At 34.4% G+C, this 20,832-nt stretch overlaps 1 pseudogene; it reads right to left on the bottom strand.

The window, feature by feature from the left end:
* Positions 1-18,508: 18,508 nt before the first annotated feature.
* LOC123955953 lies at positions 18,509-19,376 on the bottom strand (annotated as a pseudogene).
* Between the last annotated feature and the right edge of the window lie 1,456 nt (positions 19,377-20,832).

The raw sequence follows: 20,832 nt of genomic DNA on the forward strand, positions 1-20,832 counted from the left end.
CATTCTTTTTGGTTTGTTATACATACAAGCACACACACAAAATATGTATTCATATCCTTGGTTTATCATCCCAAGTGTTATACAGTGAAAATAAATGCAAAAAAGAAATTGTTTTACAACTAAATATAACATGTTTTGAAGCAAATTTGAAGAATGTTTCAGAAATTTGGGTAAATACTAATGTAAAGAAAAATAAAATTTAAAAAACATCCAAATTAAAAGCTATTTTTGACATTAAAAAGAAAGCAGTGACAGCCTTAATCAACTGTTAGAGTGAAAGAAAATTCTGTGTATATATTACCTATTTTTAGTACTAAAAATACTGAATTTTATTTGAAAGAGATATTCATTGGCATTATAGTGAATATCAATTCATTAAAATACTATTTGTGACTCTCATGCAGAAGTGTGAAGAAGAGTTAGCCTGGGAATGTAAATAAATTTAATAACAAGAAGAAGAAAAGTAATATGAAGAAAAGGCAACACAACTTAATGAGAAATGCTTAATGTTCTGCTTCTGATTGTGTAGGCAAATTGGATGGTCTTATTTTAATGTTAGTGTGCTAATTAAATGCATTAACCTCAGGTACCAAAGCAATATTATATTTATAACTCCTTTTTCTGTTCGTCAAATATTACTCCAGTTATATATGACAGGAAAGGTATGGGCAGGCAAACTTTGAAAATATGGTACTTCTGTCAAATGTCCTTTAACTTAGGTTCCTGTCATTTTTATATTTATATTTCATATACCATGCGAAGTTTTCGTGTGCGACTGTCATAAACTACCCGTGCTTATTTCTCACATGAGCTGTGATCAAAACATCAACATTTTGCCAGAGGCTTTTATTTCAGTTTGTTTTATACCAACTAACTTCTTCTTTGGAGTCATTAAAAAGCATTCACAGAACATTCTAGAGATGGGTTATGCACGACATGCTCGCTTATGATATACTAAAATGCCACATAACATCACTTTGTAACTGGGTTTTAAAGGTTACAGGCAAGGTTGTTATAGGAAAACAATATAAAACAAGAGAAAATTGTATTATGTTAGTTTTTGAGTTATTTTTTTAAACATATATTGTAGGCTAGATCCTTTTTTCCTAAGGCTTGCCATTTTCTCTTGAACTCTTAAATATATTTGAGAAACTTATGGTATGAAGAATCATGAGATGTTTAGTAGCTACAGATAAATACATCAAGGGTGAATATCTAAAAGTAAATTGCAAAGAGTGAGAAGTCAAGCATAGCAGAAAATGTACGAAGTTTGATTTGAAAGTGCTGCAACTATAGTATCTTAAAGGGGGAAGGAATAGCTAGCAGCTAATGTCAAGCTTCTGCCATAGCTGCTCTTCTTTTAAATTTTTATCATTCAAAGTTTTATCCTTCAGTTTACACAGAAGTAAAACATTTTCAACATACGTAATAGTCATGAATTTTAAAAGATTCATAGCAAAAAAAAAAAGTAAATAGCTTTTTAAAGAAAAAATACCTTTCTTTAACAAATACAATTTGCTTTCAAATGAAATTTCTAGTTAGAAAAGAACATTGACTGGTGCTAGTCTTCAGGCAGGAGGGAAAGGCCAAGGCAGGTACCAGTGGAGAGTGAGTTGCTTAATGATGATATCAGTTCCAAATCTCTTGGCCTCACTCTGGGTCCCTTGAGGTTTCCCAGTATCCCCGAAGCTAGAGTTCCTCAAAATATTTTGTTTGAAAGATGGAAATTGATTTGCCAAAATAAAAGTAGTTACTCTTTACTTTATCTATTTATTTATTTATTTGATTTTTTGGGGGGTTGTGTTTTTGTTTTTGTGAGAGAGAAGCATGCGTGAGTATGGTAAGGGACAGAGAGAGAGAAACTTCAGCAGGCACCATGCCCAGTGGTGAGTCACACAACACTGAGATCATGACCTGAGCTGAAAGCAATATTTGGATGCTTAACTGACTGAGCCACCCAGATGCCCTGATACTCTTTAATACTCTTTAGTGATTATTATAATTCTGCCATTCTCTGGTGAATTATCCTTTCTTGACCAAAAGAGAGCTATGTTATTACTAAAAATTTTAAACCATTAAAAGTAATTTTAAACAAAGATTTTCGATTGAGAGAATACTGAAATACAACCCAGCTGAATTATTGAGAATAATGTGGTCTACCTACCTAACAAGGAATCTGAAGTTATCTTTGTACAACATAAATTTTTAGCAGTAAAAGTGAAAGTATGCTTGGGAGTAACCATTTCCCAACAGCCTATTAGTGGGAATAGGCTTAAGCCACAGACAATAGATACTGAGCAAAGTGTTAGTTTATATAGGTTAGAATATGATAAAACCCTAATGCCTGGACCAGAATTTATGTTCATAATGATAAAGATAATGCTAGTTAACAAAGCACTTCAGGGCAACATGTATTTCTTACGAAGAGAAGTGGCCCTGAGAGTTTACAAGATTAAAAATATAGGAGAGGAATAACTCTGAGGATTTAGTTCTGGATTTCTTCAAGTATGATCCATGTACCCTCAGGTGCAATGTTTGTTAATAATGTAGGTTTCTGAGCCCACCACCTGCCTTGGGATGTGACTTCTTTTTTTTTTTTTTTTGTTAACTGATGAGCTTAGATAATGAATAAAACAGAATAGTAAGGAACCCTCAGTTATAACATGACAAGATTTATAAATAGTTTACAGACTGTTAAGGAAACTTTGTAAAGAAAAAAAAAAACTTTAGAGAGGAAATAGCAGAAGAAAATCCATAGCATGGGGGAGAAGCAGATTTAATGTATGCTAGAAGAATAAAAATATAGATATCTAAGGTAATAAATTTGAATCACAGAGATGATAAATAGAATGCACTAGATCGTGAAAAAAAGGACATATCCTTAGGGTTTAAAGAGTTAATACTCTTACTCCCAAAAACAATAGTCCAAGGACTAAATATGATCATCTGTCCTATAAGAAGAAAGAGGAAATGAAATCAGATATCCCCCTCAAATCCTGTAATTTTGCTCTCTCAGGTGATGGGAGCAATTAAGTTTGCTTCTCTCACCCTGCTTTCCAGACTGTAACATGACAAATGTAAGAATTGAAAGAATTTTAGATAGAAGGACAGAGAAGAAAGAGTGTGTGAAGAAAATGAGTGAAAGAATTGGAGAGAGAGAAAGAGGAGAAATGAAATGAATGAGGTGGGGCTGGATAAACACACTTAAGATGTATAGTCAGATGGGGTGCCTGGGTGGCTCAGTGGGTTAAAGCTTCTGCCTTCAGCTCAGGTCATGACCCAGGGTCCTGGGATCGAGCTTCACATCGAGCTTCACATCGGGCTGTCTGCTCAGCAGGGAGCCTGCCTCCCCCCACCCCCTGCCTACTAGTGATCTCTGTCTGTCAAATAAATAAAATCTTAAAAAAATATGGACAGTGGGGAGGGGAGGCGAACCATAAGAGACTATGGACTCTGAAAAACAACCTGAGGGTTTTGAAGGGTCAGGGGTGGGAGGTTGGGGGAACAGGTGGTGGGTGATGGGGAGGGCACGTTTTGCATGGAGCACTGGGTGTTGTGCAAAAAGAATGAATACTGTTACGCTGAAAAAAAAAAAAAAAAACAAACTGAAAAAAAAAAAATATGTATATATATAGTCAGAGTAAAATATTATGATTAATTATTATGTTCCAGGCCCTCTTATAAGCATTGTTATAGCCATTAACTCATTGACTCTCCATACTCCTTTGTTTCTTAAATGTAATTTTTTAGTCACCTTTTGTAGATGAGGAAAACTGAAGTTATCTTACTTGCCTTAGGTCACAAGATGGTTAATGCAGAACTGAGATTTGAACCAAATAGTGTGGATACAGCCCATTCTTTTAACCACTTCTACAGAATCTGAGCTAAATGCTGTTATATGAAGAAAAGCAAGGCAGAGGAGGATGTGGAAGAGAGAAATGACTGCAATGAGAGAAGGATGAGTGTAAAGGTTGAGAGCAGGGAAAGATGAACAGATGTTTGATGCAAGTGATATATGAACAAGTGATAAGTATAGAAGATGTACTTAAATAAAAGTATATATACATATATGTATATAAAGTATGTAAGTATATGAAGTATAAAAGATGAGAGAAAGGAAAGATAACTGTTGCCTGAGAAAGAAAGCATGAGAAGGAAGAAAAGAAGAATGAGAGGCGGGGAAAGCAAATTTGACTCCTAGTATTTTTCTATGTAAGATTAAAATAAAATTTCGTATGTATTTTTTATCATGTGAAGATACAAATACTTTGAAGAAAGGGGACTTGCTTAATGATCTAGAGTACTTGGAGGAGTCAGGGATCCAGAGTCACAGACATTGATAAAGGATATCTAGCTCCACATTAGGTAATCAGATGGTGGCCACAAACAGAAAACAATAGTAATCAGAGAAACAGGAAACATTGAGATGGGAGATAATGCCATTGTTCACCATTCATCCATTCTTCATTTATTCACAAGTATTGAGTGCCTCCGCTGTTCCAGGTAAAGGCTAAAGCTATAGAGGGGAATAAAACAAAGCTCTTGGCACCAAAGTGCTTTGTCTTGTGAGCATTTGGTGAATTATAATGGGGACAATGGCAATCAGTACTTTAGGAGTAGAGAGGTATCAGAAAGGGAATACGTACATCAAAGAAATACTTGTTCTATTTTAAGGATCAAACTCAGTTTTTAAGATTGATAGCTCGACAATAGTTGTGAAGACTTAGCTTTGTTGAGAAAGAATGCAGAGTGAGGGAGAGAACTGTAAGAGTTTCACTGTAGTGAAGGGATTAGGAAAAAAAAAAGCTGATAGAAAGGTTTAAATAAGTTTGGGTTAATCTGAAAATATTGGGGTTGGTTTCCCACATGGAACCTGGGAAGTCTAAAATCTCTCAGAGAAGCTCTATATTTAGTATAACACCAAGTCATGTATGATAGAATGACTCTAAAGCAGAATTTATTAACTTTGGCAATATTGATCATTTTGACCACATAATTCTTTCTTGCAGGGTCTTGTCCAATACATAATAGTGAGTTTAACAGTATAATTTACTTTTACCAACTAGATAATGGCAGTACCCCACTATAGATGTGACCAACAAAAATGTCTCCTGATATTGACAATTATCTTCTGTGGCAAAATCATCCTTGGTTGAAAACCATGGCTAAATTAAGCTCAATATTAAATTTAGGATGTTTGAGGGAGAAACGAAGAGAGCTTCAAGAAACCCATTCAAATATAGTCAAGGTTTACAAAGAGCTCTCAAGAATTTTTTGGTTAATGAAGAGTGTGTGGCAAGTAAGAAGATCGATACAGAGGATGTGAGAGAACTAACAGATGAGAATAAGCTTGGGTCAAAAGAAAGTGGGTGCAAAATCGAGGAACCTCATGGACAGATGCTCTGTCCGGAGTCATAAATATCAGTAGCAGATGACAATAGGTGACTACATCAATCCAGCACACATCTTCAGTGCTTCCCAAAACAGGATGTCCATGGACAAAATAGCCTAACATCTCACCCCATGTATCCTCACATAACCAGAGGGCAGGAGTTAAAGACAAGGCTCTTCCCACAGTATTGTGTTTTTGCTCTCAGATGTCATCCCAGGAAAGCATAAGATTTAAAAAGATCAACAGAAAGAGAAGGATTAACATGGAAACTTAAATTTAAAAAGCTTCAAGTCAGAAAAAGTGAAGGCATTTCAATGGGCAAGCTGAAGAATTTTTCCAATTCCAGTGGTTGCCACTGTATCAAAATGAGACAAGAAAGAAAGAGAAAGAAAGAAAGAAAGAAAGAAAGAAAGAAAGAAAGAAAGAATTTCTACTTGGGATGTACATAAAACCCCCAAAACAATTCTCCTTATAAGAGCTATTTTGACTGATCCCAGGAGGGAGGGTAAGTAAACTGGACACATGAGGAGGTAAACCTAAATGTTCAGCCAGGTTAATCAATAGATAGGATTTTGCATATACTGAGATAAGAGGTGCAACATGAAAAGCATATTTTCTAGAAAAAAATCTAAGAAGTAAAAATTGCTTATTTTATTTAACACGAAGATCACTAGTGTTCTTAAAAATAAACCATTCAGTCTAGTGACCAAGGACCATTCTAGAATATATTAAGTAAGAGCTGAGCAGCTAAGGGAGATGACTTTCGTACCAAATTTGAGGTGGTATCATAGAATGAGTACTACATGCATATGATTGTTGATTTTTAAGCTATAAGGATTTATACTATAGAGAAAGTGAAAAATGGATGGATCAAGGACCTCAAGCCAATAAGAAACAGGACCCAGAGCATAAAGAAAGGAATTACCTAGACAATAACAGAAAAATGTTCTTTGATGTTTTCACCATGACAGGAGGGAAAAAGATCACAGGATTTCTAGAACTGTGCTGGTGTAAGTATAAAAGAGTCTCAATTTGATGGTTTCTATTTCTGTTTAAGAAGTAGTAGAGAAGGAGGCCCTCTTCTCAAGTGAGGGGAATGGGAAGTTGAGGATAAATGAAACATTTTGAATTAGCCACTGTGAAGGATTTTAAAAGGGAGTTAACTTGGGTTATAGAAGTAGCTTAAAGGAGCATTGAGAATTTCATTGAAGCAGATCACACAAAAGTACTGCAACTTGTGAGGAAAGTATCTGTCACAAATGATGGATAGAGTTAGAATGAAAAAATAATTTGGGGCATTAATTTTGAAAGGGATAAAATGAAACAAATGCTCAGCTAAGGAACACTGAAAGGGTGAAAGTTGCATTAAAAAATGTGCCTAAAACAAACTTCACTAACTAAAATTTTATTCAAGGGTAGTCCTAAAATCAGCATGCTCAATAGAACTTATTGATAGAACTTGATGGTTCAAACAAAAGTTCATTGAATTGGACAGATTTATTGAAGAAAATTGAAGAATGAAATCATGCTGTCTTACACTGTGATCCCTGGAGCTGTGTGCAAATGGTGTATCAGGAGCACTCTAGAGAGATATGCTTGAAAGGAAGTTAAGGAGTGCATCTGTCAGCGTTTAACCAGCAAAAAGACCAAGCAGGAGGTATATATTAAGAGATTTACTGCAAGAAATGAGTTTGGGCAATTGTGGGAGCCGGTTGGCTAGTGAAATTAAAAAACCCATAGAACAGACCATCAGGAAGTGTAGGCTGGACCTCTTAGTCAGTATAGCCATTGTCCACAATCAGAATTTCTTCATCAGTGAGCCTCAGTCTGCTCTGAACGCCTTTCAGCTGATTGAATTAGACCCAACCAGATTACCTAAGATTGTCTCTTACTTATATTCAATTGATTATAGACTTTAGCCATATCTTTAAAAATATCCTCAAAGCGACACCTAAATTAGTATTTAATGAATAACTAAGGACCATAAAACACCTTCATAGGACGGTACCATTGGGCCAGACACACCCATAATGTGGTTGCAATAGAGGACTCAGCCCTTCCTCTGGGAGTTGAGCTGACCCTTCTAAGTTGTCCCAATTAGGCATGCGTTATCAGGTTTTTGTATCCCAACATCATCTAGGGGCTGTGGTGCCCCATAACAGAGGGTGATACCTATTGAGTGACCACATGTGGGTCTCTTGACCCTAAAAAGATGATTTGGGTAAAGGATCACAGTTTTTATTGTGCAAATATTAATTTAAACTGCTGTGTGATTCAACAAAATATTTCATTTTAAAGTAATTGAAATAACATCACCTAAGCAGAGCTTTATTGCAGTATTGGTAGGCTTTGTCTCTAGTGTACTGTATCAGTTTTAATTCAAATCAACACACACAAACAATACAGCCCATGACTATTATGCTGACTAACAATAATTCTACCAGGATTTCCATCAGTTTCTCTGCATGGTCTCTCACAGGCTCCTACTGAAGCTATGGGCAGCTGTAGAAGGAGTGCCCTTTGCAAAAATTAACAGATGTATGAATTTCAACTTTGGAAGAAGCCCATCAGTGAAACTGAAAAACAGATTTTTTTTTCATCCATTGTCACCCTTGCACTTATTTCAAAGGCTCAAATAAACTGACAGTATTTCCCACTCTGAAATTGTCCAGAAAGATGGTGGACTCTATCCTCAGATAACTAGTTGGCTCTTGGTTCTAGAAATCTGGGATCTAGATATAGATCTAGAAATCTATATATAGATTATTATATATAATCTATATTCATATAAAAATTATCTTCCTATTCTTTGTGACTTGATTATAGTGATTCACCTAGAAATTGCTATTCCCCCTTATCTTTGATGTCTTTAATGCTTTTGCAGATAAGACTTAGAAGAGTAGATGAGAACTGCACGTTCTCATGTGGAGGAAAATCAACAAAACAATTCATTAGATCAGTGACTTTTTCATCTGAGCTGAATTTATCAAAAGATAGGTAATTCATTACTTTGATCATCCCTTTTCTTTTCCTAATAACCAGAGCTAGAAATAGCCAATCATAAAAGAAATGTCTAAAAACACACTGGTGAGATAAACAACCATTTAACTATCTTAGTAACCTATTAATTCACTATTTTTTTCTAAATATGTTATTATTTTCATTCGAACTTTAACCTTGTATTTTTTGTCTCAAAGAGTCCACTTTTAAAAAGTTTTCTTAAAAACACAACAAAGTCTTTATAAATATCTATACAAGGATATGCATACACAATGCTAATAAAACCATGATGCTCAGCTCCAACCCTCTAGTCTTTCAACAGTATCACATTAGAAATAGAGCAAAACATTATTTAAAATCTTACAATCTCCTTTACTATTCTGAAATGGCCCAAATCTCTCAACCCCAACAGGATAGTCCCATTCCATCACAGTCATAGTCCTATGGTTTAGCATGGTCCCATCATCCATTTTCTCTCCTCTATGCCCAACCATGCATGGTCTGATCCTTATCATTCATGGTCATATTCCCAGCCTTTCACAGTCTGCTAAGTAGGATCACAGTGTCCTTATGGCTCTTATCTTCCTTGAAAGTGCTATTCTCAGATACCAGGAAAGTCAGGTTATGGTGAAGAGGAATGAGTAAGTTTTCATGCATGTTCATCTTTATCTTGTAAGAGATGCTCTATCTATACCTATCTGTGTATATATCCATCTACCTATCTATCTACCTATCTACACATAAATTGGTCAGTAATTAATGAGAATGAAGACTATTTATACGAGTGAAATTTATTCAGACATGTAACTCATTAAAGGAGAGTATTTTCTGATTCCCAATATAGTGGTAAAGGAAAAACTGCTCAAGACATTGGTGTTTTAAGGATTTGTATAATACGAAGAATATAATTAGGAATATATAAAAACCTTAAGAGGCATTATTTAAGACTGTAGGATGATAATTAGTTTTGTTTTCCTATAGATTTCTCTGCTTTCTAAGATTTTTAAAATTGAGCATGAATCAATTTCAACAGGAAAAAATATAAAACTTGACCTCATATTTAAATGAAATATTAATATTAATTAATATCACATTAGATGAAATACCTTAGTCCAGAAAACAAAAGGAAATAAATTTCTAAAATAAATACTGAGATATGTTTTTAAAATTATATATGTATATAATATTATATTAAATTATATATATTCCTCAGCTAAAGATGTGGTTTCATCCCAATAAATTCATCATAAGTTAAAATAGCTTAAGTACAAAATGTATTTAATACACCTAACCTAGCAAACGTCATAGCTTAGCCTCACCTCCCCTGAACATGCCCAGAACACTTACATGGCCTACTGTTGAACAGAATCATCTAACATATAGGCTATATTATAATAGAGTGTTGAATATCTCATGTAATTTATTGGATACTGTACTGAAAGTGAAAAACCAATGGTTTTAAGTGTCTTAGTTGTTTACCTTGGTGATCATGTGGCCAACTGGGAGCTGAGGCCTAGTGCTGCCGCCCAACATCACAGGAGAATATGGTACTACCTATCTCTAGCCCTGGAGGAGATAAAAATTCAAATTTTGAAGTAGAGTTCCTATTAATTGCATATCACTTTTGCATCACTGCAAAATTAAAAAAAAAGTCAAGCCCTCATAAGTCAGGGACAGTCTGTACTCAAAATTTCTTGTATTTTTAAACATGTAGTACCTAATTTTAAATAGTTTATATTTTAATGTTTAATCATTTTCTGAAAAATATTGTTACAAATATTTGTTATAATTTAAGTCTTTCAAAATAGTATGTCACCAAAGCTATCCTTCTTACTCTGCTAGATTCTAAACTCAATCAAGCCATGCATAATCATATGTAACAGCCAGCAGAGACCAAAAATATTTTTTTCAACACAAACATCCCATTTAGTATTGACTAATTTACAGTTGCAATGTTCCTGATTCCATACCACGTTTTTAGTTAACCTTTCATTTTGACAATCATGTTTATCCTTCATCACTTTTTTTGTCTTTCCACCATACCTTCGGAATTCATTATGCTCTCCTTAGTAACAGCTGTTGCTTCCTGAATATTCAGTCTTCACATGTGGCATACTTTTAGCATTTGAAAGATACCATATTGTACTGAATTGTGTTAATTTATGGCACTAAAGAGGTTTATCTAGTTTGCCCCGCAGCTTCCTCTGAACCTGAGGAGGATAGAACTCTTCCTGACTCTGCTTCTTTGTCGAGGTATAAATATTTAAAAACCAACTCCCTAGATTATTCCTATATTGCATATAAAGCCAGATACAGAGTCCCTTTAGAGTATAAATGACTTTAGCTCCTTTAAGCTTATGTCCTAGCATTTCTCCCTTGATCATATGCACAGAAACTAAAATAGAATATGCTTGCTTTATAAGTACTTCTCAAGCTATCTACCCAAATTTACATTTCCAGGTCCATTGATACCATGAGTGATTACTATGTAGACATTATAGGGTTGTCACTTGTAAGAAACATGTTACTTTTTATAGGCCAAAGTAGCTGAAGTCTAAACACACGTTATCATCAGGATTTACAGTTCTGCTTCTGCATACTTTTTATGGTTTTGGTGTCTCCATTACTGATTTGAGTCAAACTCTGGTCCTTTCATTATCTTGAAGGGGGAATGTAAAGTTAAGGGTAGGGAATATGATTTATTATTATTTTTTTTTAATAGAGAGAAAAAAGATTTATCTTCCCTGGCTTATGCATTCTTTGTTATAGAGATTCTTCCTTTAAGTTAACATTGCTTGCAGCAACAGAAAGAGCAAGTCACTGCCTGAAGTCCAGCTTTTCTCTTCACAATTAAATGGCACCTGGGTGGCTCAGTCAGTTAAGTGTCTGCCTTTGGCTCAGGTCATGATCCCAGGTTTCTGGGATTGAGTACCACATTGGTCTCCCTGCTTCTCTCTTTATCCCTCCCCACTGTTCCTGATCTCCCTCTTTCATGGGTGCTCTCAATCTCTCCAATAAATAAATAAAGTCTGAAAAAAGAAATCATGAAGACAAAAGTTACTCTTTGGAATAAGTGCAGGAAGTAAAAAGTTCTTGAAGAGGCCAAACATATTTTTTAAATATTTTTAATACATATTTTTTAAAAAACACAACTTAGAATCGTATACACACACTGTTGGGGAAATACAATTAAAAATAAAACACTCTGCCAAGCCATAAGACCTCCCCACGAAGACAGAAGAGAAAGAAAACCGTTGTATTATTGAATAAGCATTAAACCAGAATGTGATGCACATAATAGACAATGCACTAAGAGAGTGCAAAGACAAAAGAAATCTCGCCTTTTTATGTAGCCAAATGGATGCCATCTATTTACATATAGGCTTTCAAGATAAACAGTAACTAGTCTTGAAGTAAGAGGACTGGCACAACTTGTTTCACAGTCATCCTAGACTCACCTTGTCGGTGAGGTGACCACTTGTGTTAGCTAACTGGCTTTATCCATGGGAAAATAATTTCCTCATATCTTTATGACAGTGGGCATGTTTGCAAATGTAGCACCAAAGTTAGATTCCTACCCTCCCACAGAAAGAGGAGGTTAGGAGTGCTGTCTTCCTTGATGATTACATTTCAAAGGTCCTTGAGCAAGATATCTCTGGGTTGTAAAGCTGGGAAGAGGCTTATTTAGCTCTTAAAAAGATTTATATGTACTTCAAAGAGACAGAGAAAGAACTTACAATTAATATACTTCTAATGTAAATGTTCTCAGAAAAGAGAGGTAGGAGAATTTCCTTATTCTCAACAGGGAGAACTGAAACTCTTATTTTTAATTTATATTTGCTCTTACAACAGACACACACGCACACACACACACACTCACACCCCACGTGCAGCATATGAAAGTCAACTGAGTACAGGGAATAGCAGAATAGCATACAAGTATGTTAATTGTTCTCTTTGGCCTTGCCACCCTCTTAAGCTTTTATACATTTCCTTGCCAAAATGTGACAAGCACACTTTGACTACACTCTCTGAGGTATTTTGCACTGGTCATTTCCACTGATATCACTGTAAAGATTAAAGAGGACTTTGTATCCAGACAGGGTCTTTAGACAGCAACCTCTGCTTTCTGATTGTCCTGTAAGTAACATATCCGGAGCATCACACAGTCAGCATGACATTTCAGCTATTTTATAAGATGTTTTATGTCTATGAAAGACATATGTATCTCAGGAAACCGACAAGAAAGTGACTGATAAGTAGAGTCGTTTCAACAATTTGTTCTCTGGCAGCTTCTTTATTCCATGAAGTCAGAGAAACTTCCCTCTAGACCATTTCCCTTCTGGAAGTTTTCCACATATTCCACTCCTATTTTGGTTCCAACTATTTTCTTCATAGACATCAGACAATTTTGATCTAGTTGCTCCTTGGTCTGTGTCTGGAAAGTTTTAAAGTCGTTTCTTTTCTAGACTCCCTGCTTGCATCTCGCTGCTAACACATTTGGTTATTAAGCAATTACTCTTGATTGATTCTTTTTAGTCCAATATTTCCTTCCCAACTTCTGTTAGAAATTTCCCTCCACACTTTGTGACTTGACTCCATGTTTTATTCAAAGATTATTTCCTTTACTATTTGTGTTTCATTACTAAATATCTATCTCATTAAATTCTTCGAATTCTGAATTATTTGCATTGCCACTAAATACAATGCTTATCATTTGCAATGGAAAATATATATTAAGGGTAATAAATAGTTTTAAACTAGCTGGAAGGAAAAACAGGATAGAACATATTACGTATTCCTAGTTTTATGACCAGACTGGGCCTACGTATACCTCAGCTCATAAGGTAAATCCATCTCTCTCCATCACTCCAAAACATGAAGAAACCTTACTTAGAAGTTAGGGATGACTTCTGGTGGGAGAAGTGAAGAGACAATCATACGTTCAATGAATAAAAATCTTTGAGAACTAGTAGACCACAATTTGCTTATAATGCTATACATTAATTTCACTAATGACATTTCAAAATCATATTTTTATCCTATCATTCTACTTTGAACAATCAAATAACAGGATAAACATGTACTCCAAAGTATTATAATTTAAGACCAAAATATTTGACTCAGATATTACTTTAAAAACATAATTTAACTCTTTGTAGTATGTATTTGCAGAGGTAAGGAGAAACGGTCTCACTGTATATTTGTAAATGATTTCAATTAGTGGTGTCATTGTGATTCTACCAACAAGAATATATACATACAGTGAAACATTAAATTCTTAATATTTTTTCCTGTCTGAAACCCTGTTATTACTTTTATCCTTAATATCAAGGAATAATTTTTATTCTTACCAAATTTCCTCCTACCCCTTTCTGCTTACCTCTTGCAAGTGTCTACAGAAAGCTATCAGATGCTTATTTGTAGCTTAGTCAAGCTGTATACATTTATTTTCTTCAAGTAAAACTCCAGGTATTCCAAATCAACACTGGTCAAAAAATAACCATTTTCAAAAGAATATAAAATTTACATTCTGAATTGCAATTGTTATAAAAAACAACCTGCTACTATTTTGACATAGCCATGGAAGTTAGTTTCATTTGAGTTTATAAGGAAGATTGTCAAATCTCCTTTAGAGCTTTAAATTTTATACCATTTTTCCCACTCCACACCATTTCCTCAAATTTTACACCAAATTAAAATAAAGAAAAAAAAATCATCAAATCAGAGATTTAAGCCTTTTGTAAATCATCAGATATAGCTGCTGAGTGAAAGCACAAGGAAATAGGTAATCATAACCTTTTACTTTTCATAAATCTGATCAAATCCCATTGAATTTAATTTTCAGGGACCGTCTGGTTTTAGTTGATAATGAGCAAGCCATAGTCCTGAGCTTCAAAATCATTATTGATTGTCAGAAGGGTTGAATTAATCTGAGTGAGTCCACTGCAGTCTGGTTCAAAGATGGTTAGATAAGGTAATAGATTTATAAACTCACTGGACTGAAAGCTAGTGTAAGGTCATCCAGCCTGTTAAATCCTTCTTTGTGCCATCTATGACAATTAAATGTAGAGGTCATAGATAGGCATAACTGGGCATAAAATAGTGACACATTAAATATCATAAATTAATTCTAGACAATTTAAAAAATTTCAAATTCCTTTGTCATACCTTTTTCTGAGAAATATTTATAGTATCATTGGGCTTTATTTACATTATTATACATAATGAATGGAGAATCAGAAAGTTAACTGGACAATGTTACTGTTAATTAGCAAAGCATTGGTAGAACTAGGATTTGACTCCTCACTCTTGAATGAATTTCACTCACATGTTAATTCTTTAAATATTTAGTTGTCTTCATTCCTCACATTTTAGTACAAAGTAACCTTCTCAGGAAAACTTTATCCAAGCCCTAATATACATTAGGACTGATATTGTTATTGGGTATTTCCTGGTTGCTTATTTCTAGCAGGCATTTATCCCAGATGTGGTTTAATACTTACTATAAAATCTGTTGCTTGACGGGACGCCTGGGTGGCTCAGTGGGTTAAAGCCTCAGCCTTCACCTCAGGTCGTGATCCCAGGGTCCCGGGATCGAACCCCACATCGGGCTCTCTGCTCGGCAGAGAGCTTCCTCTCTCTCTGCCTGCCTCTCTGCCTAGTTGTGATTTCTCTCTGCCAAATTAAAAAAAAAAAATATTTAAAGACTGAAGCTTTCTCCAAAAAAAAAAAAAAAAAAAAAAAAAATCTGTTGCTTGATGTCCTCCCACTGGAATTTATAAAAGCAGTAGCATTGCTGGTTTTTGGTAATTTAGAGTCCCAGTGTCTAGACCAATGAGTTGTACCCAAGATTTGCTCAAAAATATTGGTTAATTAACAACATTTGTTACATTAATCTTCTCACCTATGGAACAATCTTGTAGAGTACCAAGTATAAAGATACTGGGTTGCAATTAAGCAGTTTTATAGGTTACTCTGAGCCTACAATTCACAACATACCTCTTCATTTTAGTCCAGGTAGGATTAATACACTAGTGTGCTGGAAACATTTGAAAAACTGCTATTTTTTAAAAATAAAGATTTTATTTATTTTTTTGTCAGAGAGAGAAGGCACATAAGAAGGGGGGAGGGGCAGGCAGAAGAAGAAGCAGACTCCCTGATGAGTAAGGACCCTGATGACATGGGACTTGATCCCCAAACGGATCATCACCTGCACTGAAGGCAGATGCTTAAACCACTAGGCACCCAGTGGCCCCCAAAATTCTTATTTATTAAAAATCAGATTAAAATTTTCTTTCCCTCCCCCCAAGATGAGCATGGTCATATTAAAATTATTAGCCATTAACATTTATATATTTATTGGTAGTTATCAATTCCAAGTGTCTTGAAATAGAAACGTCTTTGTTCAGGGAAGAATCACGTCAGTGGACTCTTAATCGCATAGATGTAAGGTAAATGCCACCTATTGCCTGGAAGGTTGGAATTAAACAATTCTGTTTTCGATTTTTCTTTTCTGATTTCATGAGAACTGTTTTATTTTATTTTGTTTTGCCTTTTTTTCTGCCTAATTACTGGTATATTAAGATGAACATTAGTAGAAAGGGAGTGGGTAAATTTCCATAGAACTGTTAGGAAAGATATGGGAAAAAGATGATTAAGGAAACAAACTTCATCTGGAATTTTTAAACACAAAATCTTTTAGAATGTTTCTGATCAACTCCTATATTTTTGGTAATATAATGTACTTTTATGTTCCATAATACGTATATCCCATGGTTTTAATTCATTCAGTGTTTAACCTAATAGAAATCATAAAATTTATAGCAATATTATTTTATTTATGAGTAAATTCAATGCATAAAAAGAACTTAGTAACTCTGTTTAAAATTATCTCTAATAGGAGACTAGCATAATTGTCATTGGTATGCCAGTAGCTAAGCATATTTTTCAGGAACCTCCAGCTTCAAAAATATTCATTATAATTCCGAATTTCTCTCTTCTTTCTCCCTTTTCAGCTCTCATTTTTTCTCATGTGAGTTAGACACTGGTATATGTCTTACTGAAATAAAATTGTCACTTTGTCACCATTACATTATATATACATAGCTTTAGTAAAACTAGAAAACTTCTTGTTCTTTTTAGAAAATGTGGATAATATTGTGGACCACTTTTTTTATTTTTTATTTTTATGTTTCCCCTTCCCTGTTAAAGAGTTGGTACATCCAGTGAATCTTTGAACTTAAGCATCTAGTAAGGGTGAAATCTATGGCAGAGGAAGTCTTTGAACTTGGCCATTGTGATAGCACTCAAGTTGATTTTGATCCAGCCTCTGCAGCATATGAGACTGATTTGAATCAATAGAAAAATCATGTTGAAGATGCAGAAACATTAAGAAATTTAATACATATTATTGAAAACAGAATTTTAGGAAAAATTACATTATGAGTGATATTGTCTCTGGACTCATACATATTTTATTCAATAATATGCAGATGGTAATCTTTTATAAAAGGGTTTTTAGACTTGAGGAGCCACAATTAGGCTATCTTCTGATATAAATTTCTAACTCAGTGACATAATGGCCAAAGAACAAAAACCATGTAATACTATTTGAAACAATAAATCAAGCTAATATTCTCAAATCAATATTGGTATTAAACATAACTTTATATTAAACATACGATTTCAAAGCAACTAAGAAGTTTTCCACAAACTGAAAGAGCCTATTATTCTGACATTAGCTTACTTATTTTAAGAATGAATAGGATCTAATAACTATGAATTCTAAACTAACCCACATCTTATTATGGCACAGATATTTTTCTATACTTTCTGGAAGATTAGGACACATTTAAATCAAACTGTAAACATATATTTTCTCTCCTTGTTATTTATCTTCAATAACTTTAATAAGCCCATGAATGGTGTATCAAAACTTCTTCAAAAGCCATTTTTATATTTTTTAGAAAGTTTTTATTTTTCTGTCATGAATAATTGCTTTTTGTGGTTATTCGAAATGATTTTATAAGTTTCATAATTTTTATGCCTAACTTGTGTCCATGAAATAACAAGAATATAATCCCCATCCAAAAAACAAAAACATTGGCATACTGAAAGGCTCTGTTCATACTGTTCAAGACTAAAACTACATACTATCTCATTAATTAGATGGTGGTTTAGTAATATTTTTATAGATTTTTAATGATTTATGGCTTTCCATCATGTTTTCTTAGGCAAAATCCCACCAAATTACAGCTTTCCAAAAGTTGTAGTAGTACTTTAGTAGGACAGTATTTTCATCTTAAAACCCAAATCAGGCTGAATGTGCTTTTCTTTTTGAAGCTAAAATTTATGCTTTATAGTGCTTTTAAAACACTGATATCCAAGTGTCCCATTTACCTTTAATCAAAAGTAATTATAGTCTTATTGAAAAGTAAATTACATATCAAATAATGAAACTTCAAGTTGTAGTAAAAGTGCAAAAAACAAAGGTAAAAGAAAAAAACTTGTCTTTTTGATTAAGGGTTTTCTGAATAGGATTTGTATTTAATCAGAATGACTAAAGACCCTTTTTTGATGATGAGCACAAAAGACGCAAATGGAATTGTTAGATCCCACGTTTTCTGTCATCTACTTTTATTGCAACTTCAACTAGGTATAGTGGGTTAATATGAAATACTTTTGAAGCACATAATCTTTAAAAAAAATGGAACCTATACAAAACCCACATACTCTAGATTGGGTTTGAAATGATTAGTGTGGTGGGATGTCTGGGTGGCTCAGTCGGTTAAGCATCTGCCTTCAGCTCAGGGTCCTGGGATGGAGCCTTGTATCTAGCTCCTCTCTCTGCCTACAGCTCACACATACTCTCTCTCTCTCTCTCTGACAAATAAGTAAAGAAAAACCTATTTAAAAAAAAGAAGTAGTTGGTGTGGAATATTTTTTTTAATCTTCATTTCCGGTCAGCATAAATATCCTTTAATTTCTATCTCCAGTAGGATTTCATTTTGAGGTTTAACATGGACGAAGCCAGTATAAAGTTTTGCAATTTAGGAATTCTGCATGCTAAGTCATTTAAGATGGAAATTAAAATATGAAGTTTATGGAAGAAAATTAATTTTCTTCTTCTCTAACGTCTGAATCTTTGCCCCCTTCATCATCTTCTGCTTGTTGATCCTTTCTTAGTGGAGGGGTGGATAACTGACCTGTTCCAGATACACACTTAGCTGACAGTGATCTTTGAAGGGGTCACTTCGAATTTGCTTTTACCATTTGTAAACCAAATGAAGAATTTGGTGGATACAGAGAATTTTGGAAAACCTCTAAATCCTCTTCATCAATCTTTCGTATGTTTTGATATGCAACAGTGTAGACCTTCAATGCTTTGTCAAAAAAAAAAGCATTTCGATAATGATAAATTCTGAAAATACAATCTTTATATCCTTCATTTTCCGCTTTTCAAAATTGTCAGTATTTTCCTCCAGAAGACGAGTTGTTCAGGGAGCATCCACTGCAACTCTCTGCAATTCGGTTTCCGCATGCGAAATAATATGTCGAACATCAGGGTTTCTCTGACGTTTTCTTCCCGAGTTAACTGTTTAGTTTCTCGATTCCTTGCTGTTAATGTCGCTTTGAAGTCATCTCCTTTCGTTTTTACAACGGCTCCATAAGCTTTCAAAGGCTCAATCCCTTCCTCTTCAAATCTTTCAATCTCAGCTTGTCCATAATCTTGCAGTTTGGCAAACTCATCACACTTCTCAGGGCCCCGCTTTAAATTCCGGAATGCTGTAGAGACGCACGCTGATTTCATTCACCAGGAGGTCTGCTTCCTCTCTCAGCTGGCAGTTTTCCGCACAGAAGCAGCGAAGATTTGGCACCGCTCTCCACCATGCTTCACATTTGTGACAGGATCTAGCAGTTGTCTGTCTGCCTGAGCAGACTGGTTTCCCAAGCTTCGCCTGGGCATCTTGCCTTGAGATCCTCCCGGACCCTAGGCTGGGACCTCCCACCCACCTGGGCATGCACTGCGAGGAAGGAGGAGGATTGCCAGCGAACTTTTTTATGCTTTATTTTCTAATTGTTTCTTATTTTGTTGTAGTAAAAAATAAAATACATCATACAAAATTTATCATCCTAACCACTTTTCAGTGTGGAATATGATGGCATAGCTATATGCCCTTGTTGTGCAACAGATCTCTACCTTTTTCACCTTGCAAAGCAAGCTCTAAACCCCTTGAACAACTCCCCTTTCTTCCTCTCCTTCACCTCTGGAAACCACCATTCCACTTTCAGTTTTGAGTATTTGATTGCTTTTGGTACCTCATGTAAGTGGAGTCATGCAGTATTTGTCTTTTTCGTGACTGGCTTATTTCACTTAGCATAATATCCTTCAAGTTTCATGTAGTATCAGGGATTTCCTCAGCAGCATTTAGAATGTCATAATTATTTTGATGTGTTTGTTTAAAAGTTATTTAAGCAATTCAGAATGAATTTTTTTCACATTTTAAAGCAAAGAAACTTCTTTGTACATGACAGCTAAAGAGAACACACATTATATAAAGCTGATAAAAATGATCATTTAAGTATAATTTTATGCACAATTTTATTTGGTAATTTTTTTAAAAAAATGAGCACAATGAGTCATTAAAATTCATTTAATACTATGACACTGCATGCTATGAATTCCCTTTTTCATCTGAGTTCTGCCGGCTATTGTGTGCACGGATAGAGCAGATATTCTCAAACTTTTATTTGAGTGCAGGCCACATGTATTGTAATGACATAGTTGATTGAATGGTAAAGAATAAAATCATTTCCTTCCTAAAAGTGAAATATTTATAGAAAATGGTTGCATTATATAAAAACGGTGTCTGCTAAAGGTATATTATGATACATACAAATACAAATAATCGAATTAAAAATATCCCCTGTGTTTAAAACAATAATAAATATTTAATAAAAACTATAGAGAGCTGGTGCTTAGTCATTCGTAGCAAACAAAAGAGACAGATCTCAAACTAAGTCTTGTTTCTAGACAGACTGGCTAGGACTACTAGTCATTTTTTTTTTTTTTTTTTTTAAGAATAAGAAACTTACAGGAAGGTACTAGTTTTTAAAGAGGATAATAACTTCAGTTTGGAAAGTCTTGAGTTATAGAGCTCACTGGGTGTTCCAAGTAGAAATGTTCATCTAAAGTTGTATGTATGGAACCAGATTTTGGAGATTTCTGAACTTAGAGATATTGATTTGGGAGTTAATACAATATAAGAGAAAAAAACTACATAATGGGAGTAGAATAGAATCCAGTTGTCAATGGGATGAGCCTAGTTCTTAATCCTAGCTAATTTATAATCTAGTCAAGAATAATCAAGAATTGACTATGTATTTTAAAAGAACAAGTGAACCCAAATTTTGCTTGAGTCCTGTGAAGCCTCTGT

The sequence above is a fragment of the Meles meles genome, chromosome 14 (assembly GCF_922984935.1).
Source record: "Meles meles chromosome 14, mMelMel3.1 paternal haplotype, whole genome shotgun sequence".
Lineage (NCBI taxonomy): Eukaryota > Metazoa > Chordata > Mammalia > Carnivora > Mustelidae > Meles > Meles meles.